This window comes from Nicotiana sylvestris, chromosome 4 (genome assembly GCF_000393655.2).
Source record: "Nicotiana sylvestris chromosome 4, ASM39365v2, whole genome shotgun sequence".
In the NCBI taxonomy this organism is placed as follows: Eukaryota; Viridiplantae; Streptophyta; class Magnoliopsida; order Solanales; family Solanaceae; genus Nicotiana; species Nicotiana sylvestris.
Window position 1 is genome coordinate 139812348 of NC_091060.1, and position 16962 is coordinate 139829309.

Below are 16962 nucleotides of genomic sequence, written 5' to 3' on the forward strand. Positions count from 1 at the left end.
ACTACTACTGCTACTACTACTACTACTACTACTACTGCTACTACTGCTACTACTGCTACTGCTACTGCTACTGCTACTACTACTGCTACTGCTACTACTACTACTACTACTACTACTACTACTACTACTACTACTACTACTACTACTACTACTACTACTACTACTACTACTACTACTACTACTACTACTACTACTACTACTACTACTACTACTACTACTACTACTACTACTACTACTACTACTACTACTACTACTACTACTACTACTACTACTACTACTACTACTACTACTACTACTACTACTACTACTACTACTACTACTACTACTACTACTACTACTACTACTACTACTACTACTACTACTACTACTACTACTACTACTACTACTACTACTACTACTACTACTACTACTACTACTACTACTACTACTACTACTACTACTACTACTACTACTACTACTACTACTACTACTACTACTACTACTACTACTACTACTACTACTACTACTACTACTACTACTACTACTACTACTACTACTACTACTACTACTACTACTACTACTACTACTACTACTACTACTACTACTACTACTACTACTACTACTACTACTACTACTACTACTACTACTACTACTACTACTACTACTACTACTACTACTACTACTACTACTACTACTACTACTACTACTACTACTACTACTACTACTACTACTACTACTACTACTACTACTACTACTACTACTACTACTACTACTACTACTACTACTACTACTACTAATAATAATAATAATAATAATAATAATAATATCATACTACTATTTTTATTTAATCGCTTATTATTTTTGTCATCTTTGTAATCTTTGTTGTCCTTGTTATTCATCACTTTCTTTAAATTACTTTCTTCTAAGTACCACTACTACTACCACTTTAGGAGTTAAGTTCATTTTTTAATAGAATTTTGAGTAGTTTATGACCCGCTCTTCTATAAAAGAGTTGGTCAACTACGATCTTAAAATTGAAAGATCTCTTCGATTGCGCTGGAAAAGATAAACATTATCTTCCCAAAGCATAGCTTGTAAAGGTATGGAGAATCAAGAAGTAGAAGACATTCAACCACCAGTCCATGTGGAGGATCGGTTTGATGAAGTAGCACCAAGGCCAGCAAATAGAATCCTAAGGGATTATGCTAGACCTGACCGCTTCAACTGTGAATCTAGTGTCAGAAAACCTCCAGTGGCAGCCAACAACTTTGAAATCAGGACCGGCCTGATTCAAATAATTCAACAATCTTGTATCTTCACCGGAGATGCAAGTTAAGATCCACATAATCATTTAATTGACTTTTTGGAACTTGTTGAAATAGCTAAGTATAATGGAGTACCTCCTGAAGCTATCAAGTTAAGGATATTTCCTTTCTCTTTAAAAGGAGATGCCAAGACTTGGTTGCGGAGTTTGCCACAAGGTTCCATCACCACATGGGACCAAATGACTCAGAAATTTTTAAACAAATATTTTTCCCCTGCTAAAACCACAAAGTTAAGACAAGACATCTCTAATTTCTTGCAGACTGACACTGAGTCAGTATATCAAGCTTGGGAAAGATTAAAAGTAATGTTAAGAAAATGCTCACACCATGACATTCCTGAACATATGCAGTTGTATATTTTTTATCACGGTTTAAAACCCTCTTCAACAAATGTGATTGATGCAGTTGCAGGAGGTTCTGTAAAGGGAAAAACCACGAAGGAAGCGTTGCAATTGTTGAACATGATTTCTGAGAATGCCATCTAATGGCCATCTGAGCGTGTAATCCTCAAGAAGGCTACTACGGTAAATCAGGTTGATGCTTAACCTCCTTTTTTCGCCCACCGCGAGGGGTGAAGGGGGAGTTTTTCCAATTAAAGGACAATCGAAACGGGATTTGTTTATTTATTTGAGAGTTGCCACTTGGGAGATTTAGGGTGTCCCAAGTCACCAATTTAATCCCGAATCGAGGAAAAGAATGACTCTGTATTACAGTCCGCGAACCATAAATCCGGATAAGGAATTCTGTTAACCCGGGAGAAGGTGTTAGGAATTCCCGAGTTCTGTGGTTCTAGCATGGTCGTTCAACTGTCATATTCGGCTTGTTTATCTGATTGTATACAATTATGAGCTCATGTGCAAGTTTTAACTCTTTACCGCTTTTATTATTATATTTTAAAAGAATGTGAACATCGTTTAAAAAAAATGTCTTTGGATTGCGTCACATGAAATGCACCCGCAATCCGGAACACATTTTTTATTCAATGTTTTGGGATTTGGATTTGGGTCGCATGAAATGCACACCCGAGTTTAAGAAGGTGGGATTATTAAACACGCGCCTAAAGAGCCTATAGCGTTCGTATTTCTGGGGACAGCCGTGAAGTTTGCTAAACGGCTCCTCCCGAAGTCTAAGTAATTAAATGTACATTTATTGAGGGCCCCGCAGTTTGTACCTTTTATTGTGCGAGGCTCGTCTCATTTATTTTTTAAAAGGATAATCCTAAAGCGACTACGTTTTCTATTTGTCTCTAGAATAAAAGAAGAAAAATACCTAATTTATTTACATGCTTGAGAGTTATTATTTAAAAAAATTCGAACCTAAATAGTTAACATCGAAGATAGACGGGAACATGGGGGCCAGCACAGTTTTGGGCCTAGGCCCAGCATACCGGGCGCGGAACTGGACCTGGGCCATTTTGTTTTTTTTGTCCGGCCTGCTACTTAATTTTACCCTTTTGGTTTTTCATGATAAGGCGGAAATGGAATCAACAACTACAAAGCTCCTTTTATGACTCTAAATAAACATGCTAACTAAAAAAGTTCAAACTACTGATTACTTAACCTAAAGTCTTAATATGTATTTGAAACATGCTTTGTAAAGAAAGAAACTGAATTAACAGAATGTTATCCTTATATTATTGGTTCTTGTAGAATAACACGCAAGGCTTTATATCCGCTATTACTGCTTGGTACTCAATTGTATATGGAAAAGCTACTACATGCTTCTAACAAATGAAAACTAACTACCCTTTTACACAACTTAAAATTTCAGAATTTACAAGGCTAAACGTTAAAATTTCAGTTCTTCATCTCGCATTCATGCTTCAAATTTTCAGACTTACAACAGCCATGATAAAGTTGTGTACCTGGTAGAGGAACAGAAACAGAGTAGAAAAGAAGTCAGCAGCAGTAGCAGTAGCACAATAGCAGATTCATCAACGCAGCAACACAGCCACAAACACCCAGTGACAGATTTTTAAAACCAAACAAAAAACGAGGACGCTTAATGAAACAGCAACAGGTCACCCAAGTGCAGACCAGCAAAACCAGTTTGGAAAAACAACCAGCAATATCAAATAATGAACAGACCAGTGAAGCTATAACAATGCTGTATTCAACAGCAAAGCAAAAAACTCTCTTTTCAGTTTCTATCTCTCAATCTACTGAAAATAACTATAAGAAAAGCAGCCTAGAATGACAGATCTCTAACTCTGGACGTTTTTGATTCAATATCCAGCCTATCTTACACTCAATATACTCTGACTTTCAAGATTTAAAAGCCAGCACTGTTTTTGCTTTTTCTTACTCTGAAATCTTAATCTCCCAATCCTCCTCCTCTCCAAATTAGTCCCCTTTTATTGTTCTAAATGAGCCTGTTTATAGGCCAGAAATGGAAAGCCCCCAGGCTGCCTTCCCACTCTGCCCATACCCCCTTAAACTAATCAAAATGCCCATCCTCCTGACAGCCCTCTCATGTGTTTTTGTACCCAGAAGGTATGGGGAGACTACAATATTCAATTACCCCATGCTATCAAGTTTTGTTCCCCACTATTGTATTAGTTTAATCATATTTTAGTACCCTACTATCAACCCTTTTAAACTAACCAATTTGTGAATTTTTCAATCCCCAAACTACCCCTTTAACCCCTGTGTATTACTGTTTTACCCTAAGCTTCAGCAAACTGAAATTTGAACTTATGGAAGTTCAAACTCAACAACTGCCCTAGACTGAGTTCTAGTAATTTCTCTAATTGCACTGCAGCTACAAACCATTCACAGATAATTTCAAACAATCAGCTAAACTACAATGGTTCGATCAATCATGTGAGGCTATCAGAACATTCAAACCTATAAAATTAATCGACGATGTTTATCCAATCGACTATACTAGCTATAACACAGAACAATCAGTCGATAAACAAATAAAATGAACAGGGCACCAAATGACTTCAAGCAGCTTTGCACAAAACAGGGGAACAACATAAATGAAACACTCGACGATATTAATCAAATCGAGTATGTATCTCACCATACGTATTTAACAATAGACAGAAGAATAGTCGACCAAATAAAAAGGTCTTAGGAAAATGGAGAAAATTGACAGAAAATATCAGTAAAATCAACAAACTAACTAAATATGCTAACAAACACAAACCGCATTCAAACAAGGACAGAAAGGAAAAAGAAAACTTACTTTGGAAGCTTAACAACAAACGACCCAGGCTTTGACTGGATTTGACCATTTGAGGTCGAACGGACTTTAATCGAGGTGTTATCAACCGATAACACCTCGATTAAGGTCTATTACACCCCAACCCTCCGTTTAAACTGGCCGGATTCCCAAAGCTTTTGTGTTCTAGGGTTTATACGGTCTGATTTGGGGCTTGAGGTTTTCTGGGTAGATTCGGACCAAACCAAACTTGGTTTGGTCACGAGTGAGGCCAGGGTAGTGACCGGTGTGAATCTGGAGTGGATTTGTGTAGATCGGGGTTTTGCTCGAACCTTCCAACGAAGATTCGAGACGGTGGGGAATGATTCGAGGAAAGACGCTAACGGATTCGTGTTCAGGGTGGTTGGGTGCATCAGGGGTGTTATTTTGGTGGTCACCGGTGCGTGGTCGCCGGGTTTATGGTGAGAGTGCAAGGTGGCGGCTAGGGTTTGGAACGGGATGTTTGGTTCGTCTCTGGGACGATGGTGCACAGCAGGTAAGGGGGTTTGGTTTGGGGGCGTGGGTAAAGGGATGAGGCTTATATACAGTTTCGAAGAATCGATCCTGGCAGTTGGATAGAAGGTGATCGATGGCCAGGATCCCTTGGTTAGTGTAAAACGGTGTCGTTCCACTTAAAAGGAGGTCGGGTTGGTCCGGGGCCAAATGGGTCGGGTCAAGTCAATGGACCTAGGGGTGTGTTTTAAGCTGTTGGATTGATGTGGATTAAAGGCCTAAGATTGGTTGTTCTTGAAACGACGTAGTTCTGATATCAAACTACGTCGTTTGATGGCCTGGGAGACGGGTCTCTTGGACCGGCTGACTTGGGCTGGTTTTTTAGTGCATTTGGGCCTGAAATGTGTGGGTCCAATCCGAATTTTCCATTTTTCCTACTTTCTTTCTTCTTTTAATCTTCCTAAAAAAATTCTAAAATAAGTTATAAATTAAATTAACTTATCAAAAATACTAACTAATTCCTAGCAACATTTATCATACATAATTAAACACCAATTAAAACAAAATTGCACAATTTGACATTGAATGCTAAAAATGCAAACGATGCATATTTTTGTAATTTTCATTCTTGTAAAACAAACTTAATTACTCCTAATTGTAGAATTAAATTCTAAATGCAAATATGACATATTGTTTGTATTTTTTATTAATTTAACAAATAAACATGCATGGACAGATACAAATAATTATCCTAAAAATGCCACGAAAATTCTCAAAATTGCACACAAAGAAAAATCATTTTATTTTGAATTTTTTGGGAGTGATTCTTTCATAGGGCAAAAATCACGTGCTTACAGCTGCCCCTCTTTGCCCGAAGACACGAAGGGTTTTCTTACAAAGATAAAGCGAGCGATTTTTGCCCATCCGAGTACTCCGTGTGAAGCATTTTTTGAAAAAGGTTTAAACCAAAACCTTGCTTCAAAGGTTTCCTACATATCCCTGGCTAGAAGGGAATCAGGTTAATGTAGTTCGGGAAGTTTTGGTAGCTGGGACTACCATGGGACTGCAATGTTACTGCTGTTGCATGCTATTATTACTGCTTACCGATCTCCTTGTTACACCGTACTTAAAAGAAAAATCAAGAAGATAGGCTAGACTACGAATTACAAGATCCCATCTATCTTCCATTCGTCTTGATGCCTTGCTTTCTTGTCGGCTTGTGTCTATTCCAATGCTTCTTTCTTCCGAGAACTGACGGGGATGACACCGGCCTTTTGCTTCTTGGAATACCAGCTCTCACTGTCTGGTTCGGTCCGCCGGGGGTATGGCTTCCTTCATTAAGCTTTTCGATGGTTCTTCTGGGGGATACGGCTTTCTTCCTCATATTTGTTATGCTGGGCATAATTTAATGTTCACAGGCCGCTTCTTTCAAGATGCGTCTTCTCTTCCTTTTGACTCATGCGCTTGAATTTGCGTTGGGACCTCTTGTTGCAACATTCCGCTTTCCAGTGAGTTGCTGGTTTCAAGACCTGAAATGTAAGGACTGAAAACTATTCCGCTTGTTATACAGGTGGGCGCCTATTTAAAAACATGAAAAGTATTCCTCTCGTTATACAGGTGGGTGCATATTTATCTAAAACATAAAAATATTCCTCTCGTTATACAAGTGAGTGCCTATCTATCTAAAACATGAAAGTATTCCTCTAGTTATACAGGTGGGCGCCTATCTATCTAAAGCATGAAAAGTATTCCTCTAGTTATACAAGTGGGCGCCTATCTAAAAACATAAAATTATTCCTCTCGTTATACAGGTGGGTGCCTATCTAAAAACATAAAAGTATTCCTCTCGTTATACAGGTGGGCGCCTATTTATCTAAGACATGAAAATTATTCCTCTCGTTATACAGGTGGGCGCCTATTTATCTAAGACATGAAAATTATTCCTCTCGTTATACAGGTGGGCGCTTATTTATCTAAAACATGAAAATTATTCCTCTCGTTATATAGGTGGGCGCCTATTTATCTAAGACATGAAAATATTCCTCTCGTTATACAGGTGGGCGCCTATTTATCTAAGACATGAAAATTATTCCTCTCTTTATACAGGTGGGCGCCTATCTATCTAAGATATGAAAATATTCCTCTCGTCATACAGGTGGGCGCCTATTTATCTAAAACATGAAAATATTCCTCTCGTTATACAGGTGGGTGCCTATCTATCTAAAACATGAAAATATTCCTCTAGTTATACATGTGGGCGCCTATTTAGCTAAAAACATGAAAGTATTCCTCTAGTTATACAGGTGGGCGCCTATTTAGTTAAAACATGAAAGTATTCCTCTCGTTATACAGTTGGGTGCCTATCTATCTAAAACATGAAAAAGTATTCCTCTAGTTATATAGGTGGGCGCCTATCTATCTAAAACATGAAAAGTACTCCTCTAGTTATACAGGTGGGCGCCTATTTATCTAAGACGTGAAAATATTCCTCTCGTTATACAGGTGGACGCCTATCTATCTAAAACATGAAAGTATTCCTCTCGTTATACAGGTGGGCGTCTATCTATGTAAGACATAAAAATATTTGAATTTGTTTCCTCGTTCCTCCCAGAAAATTTGACAATGGCAGAAAAATTTTCTGCCCCAGTTTTGGTGACCTTCTTTGTGGCGTGTCTTTCTGCCATCATCAACCTTTTTTTCCTGTAGAAATCAAAGAAAATCTTGTTAGTTTTAACATGGTGAGCGATCGTGTCACTCCTGCTGGGGGATGATTTTTTCTTTCCCTCTCCCTTGCTCTGCGCTCCCAAAACTGGTTGGGTATAAAGTTGCTTGCTGGGGAAGATATTTTTGCTAGGGATGGTTTTTCCATTTATCCCCTCCCTGCTTTTGTTTCAAAACATGTTGGGGGAGTCATCTTCGACTCCAAAACTACTCCCTTCGAAATTTTATTTTCCCTCAGTACTGCAGGGGGTAAAATATTATCATCTGGGGATAACATTATTGAGGATAGGACTGTTGGGGTTATTTTGCTGCGGATCAATTCTCTCTTTCTCCTTCTTCCTTTCTGTGTTGTCTGACCATCTTGGAACTTGGTCAGTGGTCTATCGAAGTTCTGCTGGGGATCCTCTTAGAACTTGGTTCATACGTTCTTCAAACCGTTGTTTTTCGCTTTTCTCCATGTTCCCTTTAACTTTCTAGGCCAGTTTGTCATTTGGTCTTGCAACCAACGCCTTTTGTCTTATTGCCTTGTCTTTAGCCTGTCCCCTTTGCATTTTGCTTTGTACCATTTTGTCCACTGGTAGTAAACTCTGAAAAATCCTTCTCAAAACAAATTTCTGTAAAAAAGTCCTCTTAGACAAAGAAATGAAAAGATAGAAAAAGAGAAAAATCTTTCTGAACTAATGCTGGGGGAGAAGAAAAAGAAAGAACTTATCTGGACGGTATGACTGGTCCCAACGATCATGTCGTGCCTTCTGGATTATTCGACCCAGTCTATTTGTATCAATCAATCTTCCTGATGGCCTCATTTGCCGGGAATAACCCGACGCCTAACTTTTGCCATATGCGAATTCTTTCTGCCGATCTCCTCTTGTCGCCTCATAGTGCCATTCGAGGGGTTTTCACTAATAAGACTCTTCCTTTCTCTCAGCTCTCGTCGCCTTATGGTGCCTGTGAAGGTTTTCACCGATAAGACTCTCTCGTTTTATTTCTCTCATCTTTCGTCGCCTTATGGTGCCTGTGAAGGTTTTCACCGATAAGACTCTCTCATTTTATTTTATTTTTCAGCTGGGGATTGGAGTGTTGCCGATATGACTCTCTCTGCTGGGGATTTTTTTCGGCTATCAATTCATTTCCAGTTTATGATCTTCTCCTTTGCTGGGGGTCAGAGTGTTGTTCCCGACTTCCGTTTGCGTGACTTGGCACTTCTCGGATACCGATCGGGAGGTCTTTTTTGGACATCGACATGGGTTTTGTGTGGGGTTAAAAGAAAAGCTATCAAAAAATTCAAAAAATAAATTTGATGGGTGAAACATTACAACTCTTGGAATCAAACCTCTTTTGAAACTTTAAAACATAACTTCTGCCCCAGTTTTCTTGCTTGGGGGATTTTTATTTTTTGTTACACTATCACCGAGCCGTGAGGCTCCTACATATCCTTCTTTGAGGAATCAGGTCAAACGTAGTTCCCATGATTCCTTTATTTTTCTTGTGACTTTTCTCTCGTTTTATTTTTCATTATTATTATTTTTTTATTATTATTATTATTTTCCATTAGTGACTCCAAAAGAGGGGTATGAAAGAATAAATAAGGCTCAAAGGGTGAAGCAAAGGTTAAAAGTGTTTGGATAGAAGAAAGAATTGCCTCCGTCATTTCATTATCCAATAAGTATCAAGTACAAACAAACGGACAAATAACTATCATAATCAAAGAAATTACGCATAATATCTTTTGACTGCATCAGAATTGATAGCCATGTCGAGGCATCTTCCTTCGATATCTGTCAGACATAAAGCGTCGTTGGATAACACTCTGGTCACAACATAAGGCCCTTGCCAATTTGGGGCGAACATGCCTTTTGCTTCGATCTGGTGCGGGAGGATCTGCTTCAATACTTGCTGCCCTACTTCAAATTTTCTGGGGCGCATCTTCCTATTATATGCTATTGCCATTCTCTTCTGATATAACTGGCCATGACACACTGCTACCAATCTTTTTTCATCTATTAAGTTCAACTGCTCCAGTCGAGCTTTGTCCCATTCATCGTCATCAATCCCGGCTTCAGCGACAATCCGGAGGGACGGAATTTCGACCTCTGCTGGTATCACTGCTTCAGTTCTGTATACCAAAAGATAAGGAGTTGCACCTACCAAAGTCCGAACTGTAGTGCGATAACCCAACAAGGCGAATGGTAATTTCTCATGCCATTGTCTAGATCCTTCTACCATCTTTCTCAATATCTTCTTGATGTTCTTATTGGCTGCTTCAACTGTTCCATTCGCCTTGGGACGATATTAGGTGGAATTGCGGTGTGTAATATTAAATTGTTTTCATACCTCCCTCATCAAATTGCTGTTAAGATTTGCACCATTATCCGTGATGATCACTTTTGGGACCCCAAATCTACAGATGATATGGGAGTGAACAAAATCCACCACTGCCTTCTTGGTTACCGACCTAAAAGTTTTAGCTTCAACCCACTTAGTGAAGTAGTCGATGGTCACCAAAATGAACCTATGGTCGTTGGTCGCTGCCAGCTCAATAGGCCTAATGACATCCATGCCCTATGCAACAAATGGCCATGGCGCTGACATTGTATGCAATTATGTTGGTGGAGAATGAATTAAATCTCCGTGTACCTGACATTGATGGCATTTCCGCACGAAATTGATACAATCACGCTCCATAATGAGCCAGTAATACCCTGCTCGAAGGATCTTCTTTTCCAATACATATCCGCTCATATGTGGCCCACAGACTCCAGCGTGCACCTCTGCCATAACTGTCGTGGCTTGACCAGCGTCTACGCATCTCAACAATCCCAAATCTGGGGTTCTTTTGTACAACACTCCTCCACTGAGGAAGAACCCATTTGACAATCGCCGAATGGCTCTTTTTCAGTCTCCGGTGGCCTGGTCCGAGTATATCCCCATCCTGAGGTACTCATTTACGCCATGAAACCATGGCTCGCCACCCACTTCTTCCTCTACCATGTTGCAATAAGCATGCTGATCATGAACCTAAATGTGCAAGGGGTCAACATGGATTTTGTCTGGGTGGTGTAACATCGATGCCAAGGTGGCCAATGCATCGGTAACCTCATTATGAACTCTTGGGATGTGTCTGAATTCTACTGATTGAAATCTCTTGCTCAGATCGTGCAAACATTGTCGATATGATATGAGTTTTAAATCCCGTGTTTCCCATTCACCCTGAATCTGATGCACCAGGAGGTCCGAGTCTCCCAAGACCAAAACGTCCTGGACATCCATGTCTGCAGCTAGTCACAAACCCAAAATGCATGCCTCATATTTAGCCATGTTGTTGGTACAGTAGAAACGCAGCTGAGCTGTAACAGGATAATGACGTCATGTTTCAGAAGTAAGTACCGCTCCTATTCCAACTCCCTTTGCGTTTGCGGCTCCATCAAAGAAAAGCTTCTATCCTGGTTCCTTGGGTAATTCCAGCTCACCTACATGCATTATTTCCTCGTCCGAAAAATACATCCTCAATGGCTCGTATTCTTCATCAACAGGATTTTCAGCCAAATGATCGGCCAGCGCTTGGGCTTTCATGGTAGTCCTCGTCACATAGACGATATCAAACTCTGTGAGTAGAATTTGCCATTTTGCTAACCTCCTTATAGGCATAGGCTTCTGGAAAATGTACTTTAATGGATCCAAGCGGGAAATGAGGTAAGTAGTATACGAGGACAAATAGTGCTTCAATTTCTGAGCCACCCAAGTTAGGGCGCAACATGTCCTATCGAGTTGAGTGTATTTGACCTCATATATTATAAACTTCTTGCTAAGATAATAGATGGCTTGCTCCTTCCTTCCTGTAATGTCGTATTGCCCCAACACGCAGCCAAACGAATTCTCCAGGACCGTCAGATAAAGAATTAATGGTCTCCCCGGCTCAGGCGGGACCAACACAGGTGGATTTGACAGATACCCCTTGATTTGGTCAAATGCTTCTTGACATTCCGTCGTCCATTCTACCGTAGCATCTTTCTTCAGCAGCCAAAATATGGGTTCACAAGTCGCCGTGAGTTGAGCGATGAACCTGCTGATATAATTTAGTCTCCCTAACAGACTCATCACCTCCGTTTTGTTCTTTGGCGGTGGCAAATCCTTGATGGATTTGATCTTGGACGGGTCCAACTCAATACCCCGTCGACTGACGATGAATCCTAACAGCTTTCCTGATGGAACCCCAAAGGCACATTTTGCTGGGTTGAGCTTAATATCATACCTTCGAAGTCTTTAGAAGAACTTCCTTAGGTCTGCTACATGGTCTTCCTGACGCCAGGACTTTATGATCACATCGTCTACGTACACTTCCATTTCTTTGTGTATCATGTCATGAAACACAGTAGTCATTGCTCTCATGTATGTTGCCCCATCATTCTTCAATCCGAATGGCATCACCCGGTAGCAGTAAGTTCCCCATGGCGTAATGAAAGACATCTTCTCCACATCTTCTTCGTCCATTAAGATCTGATAATACCCCGCATAGCAGTCCACAAAGGATCCGATCTCGTGCCCAGCGCAATTATCGATCAGGATATGGATGTTGGGCAATGGAAAATTATCCTTCGGACTTGCCTTGTTGAGATTGCGGTAGTCGACACATACCCTGATTTTCCCATACTTCTTCGTCACTGGTACCATATTGGCCAACCACTCGGGATATCGAGTGACCCGGATAACTTTTGCCTGCAGTTGCTTGGTCACTTCTTCTTTGATCTTCACACTCATATCCGTATTAAACTTCCTCAATTTTTGCTTGACCGGAGGGTATGCCGGGTCAGTGGGCAATTTGTGAACCACTAGATCGGTGCTTAATCCCGGCATATCATCATATGACCATGCAAAAACATATGAGGGCTTCGATTAATTCCTCCCTGATGTTTGGCTCAATGTGGATGCTGATTTTGGTTTCTCTGACATTATCTGCATCTCCTAGATTGACAGCTTCGGTGTCATTTAGATTAGGCTTGGGTTTTTCTTCGTATTGGCACAATTCTCTGTTTATTTTTTCGAAGGCTTCATCCTCGTCGTATTTGGACTCATCATCATAACCGATCTCTTGTGCAATTAATTCGGAGTCAGTTTGATTTTTTTGACTAGGTCGAAGATCCATCGTGCATGCCATGTCATTAGAACCAGTAAAAAGAGAACTGTTCAGAAAAGAAAAGAATAAAACAAAATTAAAACAAAACAAGAAGAGAGAATTTTATTAAAGATGCGGGATAACAGGGTTCACACTTTACAAAATAAAATGAGATTTGGGTTACACCCTGGAATAATCCAAAAACAAGAAAGAAAAATCAAAGCCTACTACCAGGACTCCCCCCGGGTAGGAAGAGGAGTAATCGTCTAATTGTTGGTATTGGCCTCAAGCCCCACAAACTGTATGTATGCTCTGCTGGAACCCTCTCCAACTTCTATCACATTGACATCAGCGAACAGCCTTTCGAAGCTCTGATTCAAATCCCCGTCCATCCCAATCAATGGTCCGAGAATTTTCGGGACCGGTGACCCCTTGACACTTGCTCTAACAAAGGATCTGGAGAGACGCGGAATAGGTTTGGGAAGAACCCAAACACTCTTCTTCATTTTCCGAGCTCGCTTTACATCTGTCGTAGTAGGTTTGAACCCCAGTCCAAAGGTCTCTAAATTCTTGGTCAAGGAGACAGGTTGAACAATCCCCTGAAGCTCATCCCCCAGGCCTTACCCAGCATCTCTGAAACCATCATGACGGTTGCGGAAGCTACCCTGGGGTGTGGAATGCTTTTACCCTTGGGAATCTTGTTTGCTGATACTGCATCAAAAATCTATTAAACCCAGGGACCTTTGTCACCGTTGGTTTCTATGAATGGCACAATGGCACCTCCCATGGTGCACGCAGTGTCTTCCCCATGCAGCACGACATCTTGTATGTCCTATTCAAACTTGACCATTTGATGCAATGTGGATGGTACTGCTTTGGCCGCGTGGATCCACGGTCGTCCCAACAAAAGGTTATAAGATACTGCGGCATCCAATACCTGGAACTCCATAGTGAACTTGACCGGGCCGATGGTCAACTCGAGTATAATATCCCCCACAGTGTCTGTTCCGCTTCCGTCAAATCCTCGGACGCAAATGCTATTTTTGTGGATTCTATCATGGTCAATCTTCAACTGGTTCAGTGTGGACAATGGACAAATATTGGCACTTGAACCGTTATCCACCAGCGCCCGAGTAACTGCCGAGTCTTCACATTTGACCGTCAAATAGAGAGCTTTATTATGTTCCGTGCCCTCCACTGGTAGATCCTCATCATAGAACGTTACCCTGTTTACCTCAAAAAATTTGTTGGCAATCATTACAAGGTGGTTCACTGAAATTTTATTGGGCACATGAGCTTCATTCAGTATCTTCATCAAGGCCCGACGATGTTCATCCGAATGGATCAATAGTGATAACAATGAGATCTGGGCCGGTGTTTTCTTCAATTGTTAGACCACGGAGTAATCCTGCACTTTCATCTTTTTCAAGAATTCCTCCGCCTCTTCTTCTGAAACGGGTTTCTTAGTTACTGCTAGGTTGGACCTCTTTAACTCCACGGGAGTAAAACACCGTCCCGATCGAGTCAGTCCATGCGCCTCACAACTATCCTCCTCCACTTGCTTTCCCTTGTATATTACCACTGCCTTTTCATAATTCCAAGGCACGGACTTGCTATCAGTCACTGGCAATTGGACTACCGGCTTTATGATGACCGGTTCCCTGCAGACCCCTTTCACAACAACTACGGGTGCAGATGATGCTCCCGATACTACCAATTTGGCTGGTTCTGGTTTCTTTGTTACGGTGGATGGACTCTTCCCTAATACCACCACTGGCTTGACACCTTCCCCTTTCAACTGTACCCCTGCTTCCCCACCGGTCGATTTTTCTTTCGGAGTGGCACGGATCATCATCACTGTCTATGAGGGTTTCTTGGGCTCCCATCCTTTGTACACCAGCTCAATCATGTGAGCTTCGTGGTGCACTGTCAATGGGTTCTAGTTGTTGTTGGGTGCCTCTGGCATCTAGACCTCGATCTTGTTGGCGTCAATAAGATCTTGTATTGTCCGCTTCAACCTTCAACATTTTTCGGTATCATGCCCTAGCATTCCTGAGCAGTACTCGCAGCTTATCGATTGGTCCACATTCTGGGGTAGGGGGTTTGGCCACCTAGGCTCGACAGGACTCAACAAACCTAACTTCCTCAACTTGTGGAACAAGGCGGTATAGGTTTCTCCCAACTCAGTAAAAGCTTTCTGTCTCTGTAGCCTTTCATTTCTAGAAGCTTGATTTCCTCGAAAGCCTGCCCCTGGAGGGTTCCTGTACGCCCTGGGTGGAGGATAGGCGTTTTGGGGTGGAGGGTATGTGTTCTGTGGAGGTGCATATGCATTTTGGGGAGCCGGCGCGTGCCATTGCGGGCGAACCGGAGGCTGAGCGCATGTTTGGGCTTGGTGCACGGAGAAGTGTGGTTCTTGAGGTAGATAGTAGTGTTGTGACGGGCTATATGGATAATTTGGATTGTGGAGTTTGGGTTGGTTGTAGTATGGTTTGCCGGACCTGGACCAACTGCCTTCCTCAACCGTGGCGACTTCTTCTTTCTTTTTCCTCCCCAGCGCACCTCCCGTGCCGCTCTGAATAGCCTGAGTCGTTGCCTTAAGTGCTGAGTAATTCAGGATTTTATCGAACCTCGGCCCCTCCTCTATTATAACCCCTATCTTTACTACCTCATTGAAGGATTTTCCAATCATCGTCACCAAGTGACCAAAGTAAGTTGGATCCAGCGTTTGCAGGAAGTAGTCCACCATTTCCCCCTCTCTCATGGGAGGATCAACCCTGGCTGCATGTTCTCTCCAGCGGAAACCGAACTCACGAAAGCTCTCCCCAGGCTTCTTTCCGGTCCTCAGTAATGTGAGACGGTCAGGGACTATCTCGAGATTGTATTGGAAGTGACCTGCAAAAGCCTGCGCTAGATCATCCCAAGTGTACCACCTATTGGGATCTTGCCTGGTATACCATTCCAATGCCGATCCACTTAAGATTTGACCAAAGTAAGCTATCAGTAGCTTATCTTTGCCGCCTGCTCCTCTCATTTTGCTACAAAAGCCCCGTAAATGTGCCATAGGATCACCGTGCCCCTCGTATAAGTCAAACTTGGGCATCTTGAACCCCGCTGGGAGTTGGACGTCCGGGAAAGGGCATAGATCCTTGTATGCCACGCTGACCTGGTTGCCCAATCCATGCATGCTCTTGAAGGATTGCTCCAGGCTTTTTAACTTTCTCATTACCTCATCCTGCTCTGGAACCTTAGCCGGCTTTTCCATCTCCGCCGGGACCTCCAAGTGTGGATTATAGGTATGGGGTTCTGGTGCATTGAATGTGGGTTTAGGGGGATAGTATTGCACTTCGTGAGCCTGAAACAATGGCTCACTAGTTGATCTTTGTAGCGTGGCTGGTGTGGGTCCCATAAAAGTGGGAACATTTGGTGGTGGGAAAGGTTGATGGGGTGGGGGAGCTTGGGAATCATAGGGGCTTCTCCCCTGATAATAGTGGTGATTCGGGAGGCTTGTTGAAGGGCCAGGGTGAGGGTATTCCGGTATATGCCCTGGTGTAGGAGTAACGGGTGGTTCAGGGCTCTTTTGTACTTTGGCCAAGGCTAACTGCATCGCGTTCATTTCCAATCTGATCCTCTCTATCTTCTCCATTGCCTCTTTCAGCAACTGGCTCACTGGCCTTTCTTCCTCAACACTGTTTTCTGAAGTGGTCATGATTATTGGTACAGGTCCCTTGGATCTGGTTTGATAATGATGTAATGCCAGAACGCTTTAACAACTAACTGTCTGGTATTTTTGGAAAACAACAAACTTGTTAGCGTTAGAGTTTAACAGATTTGGTAATCGCACGTTGGGGATGCAATGCTCCTAAGCAGTTATCCGTTTCTAACATGTTTTTGCTTTCAACCGCATGCGTCATCCCGGCTTGCTTTATTTGTGCCTTTAAAGTGTTTTGGGAACCCTCCGCTTTCCTCTCTATTATATTTTCTTCTTTCATTTTTTCCTCTTTTCTTTTTTTTTCTTCTTGTTTTTTTTTCTTTTCCTTTCTTTTTAGTGGTGGTCGAATCTTATGTGGATTTCCTACGTATCACGTCCCCGCGTGAATCAGACCGGGCGTAGTTCTGCCACAAAGCAAAGACACAAAATTCTTCTGGAATAATTCAATTCATCAC

At 41.8% G+C, this 16962-nt stretch overlaps 1 non-coding gene across 1 annotated transcript; it reads right to left on the reverse strand.

Annotated features, from left to right (window-relative positions):
• Positions 1–1531: 1531 nt before the first annotated feature.
• LOC138890922 (small nucleolar RNA R71) lies at positions 1532–1638 on the reverse strand. The gene has a single exon (XR_011407285.1). It is a non-coding gene; the product is annotated as a small nucleolar RNA R71 (small nucleolar RNA).
• Positions 1639–16962: the final 15324 nt, after the last annotated feature.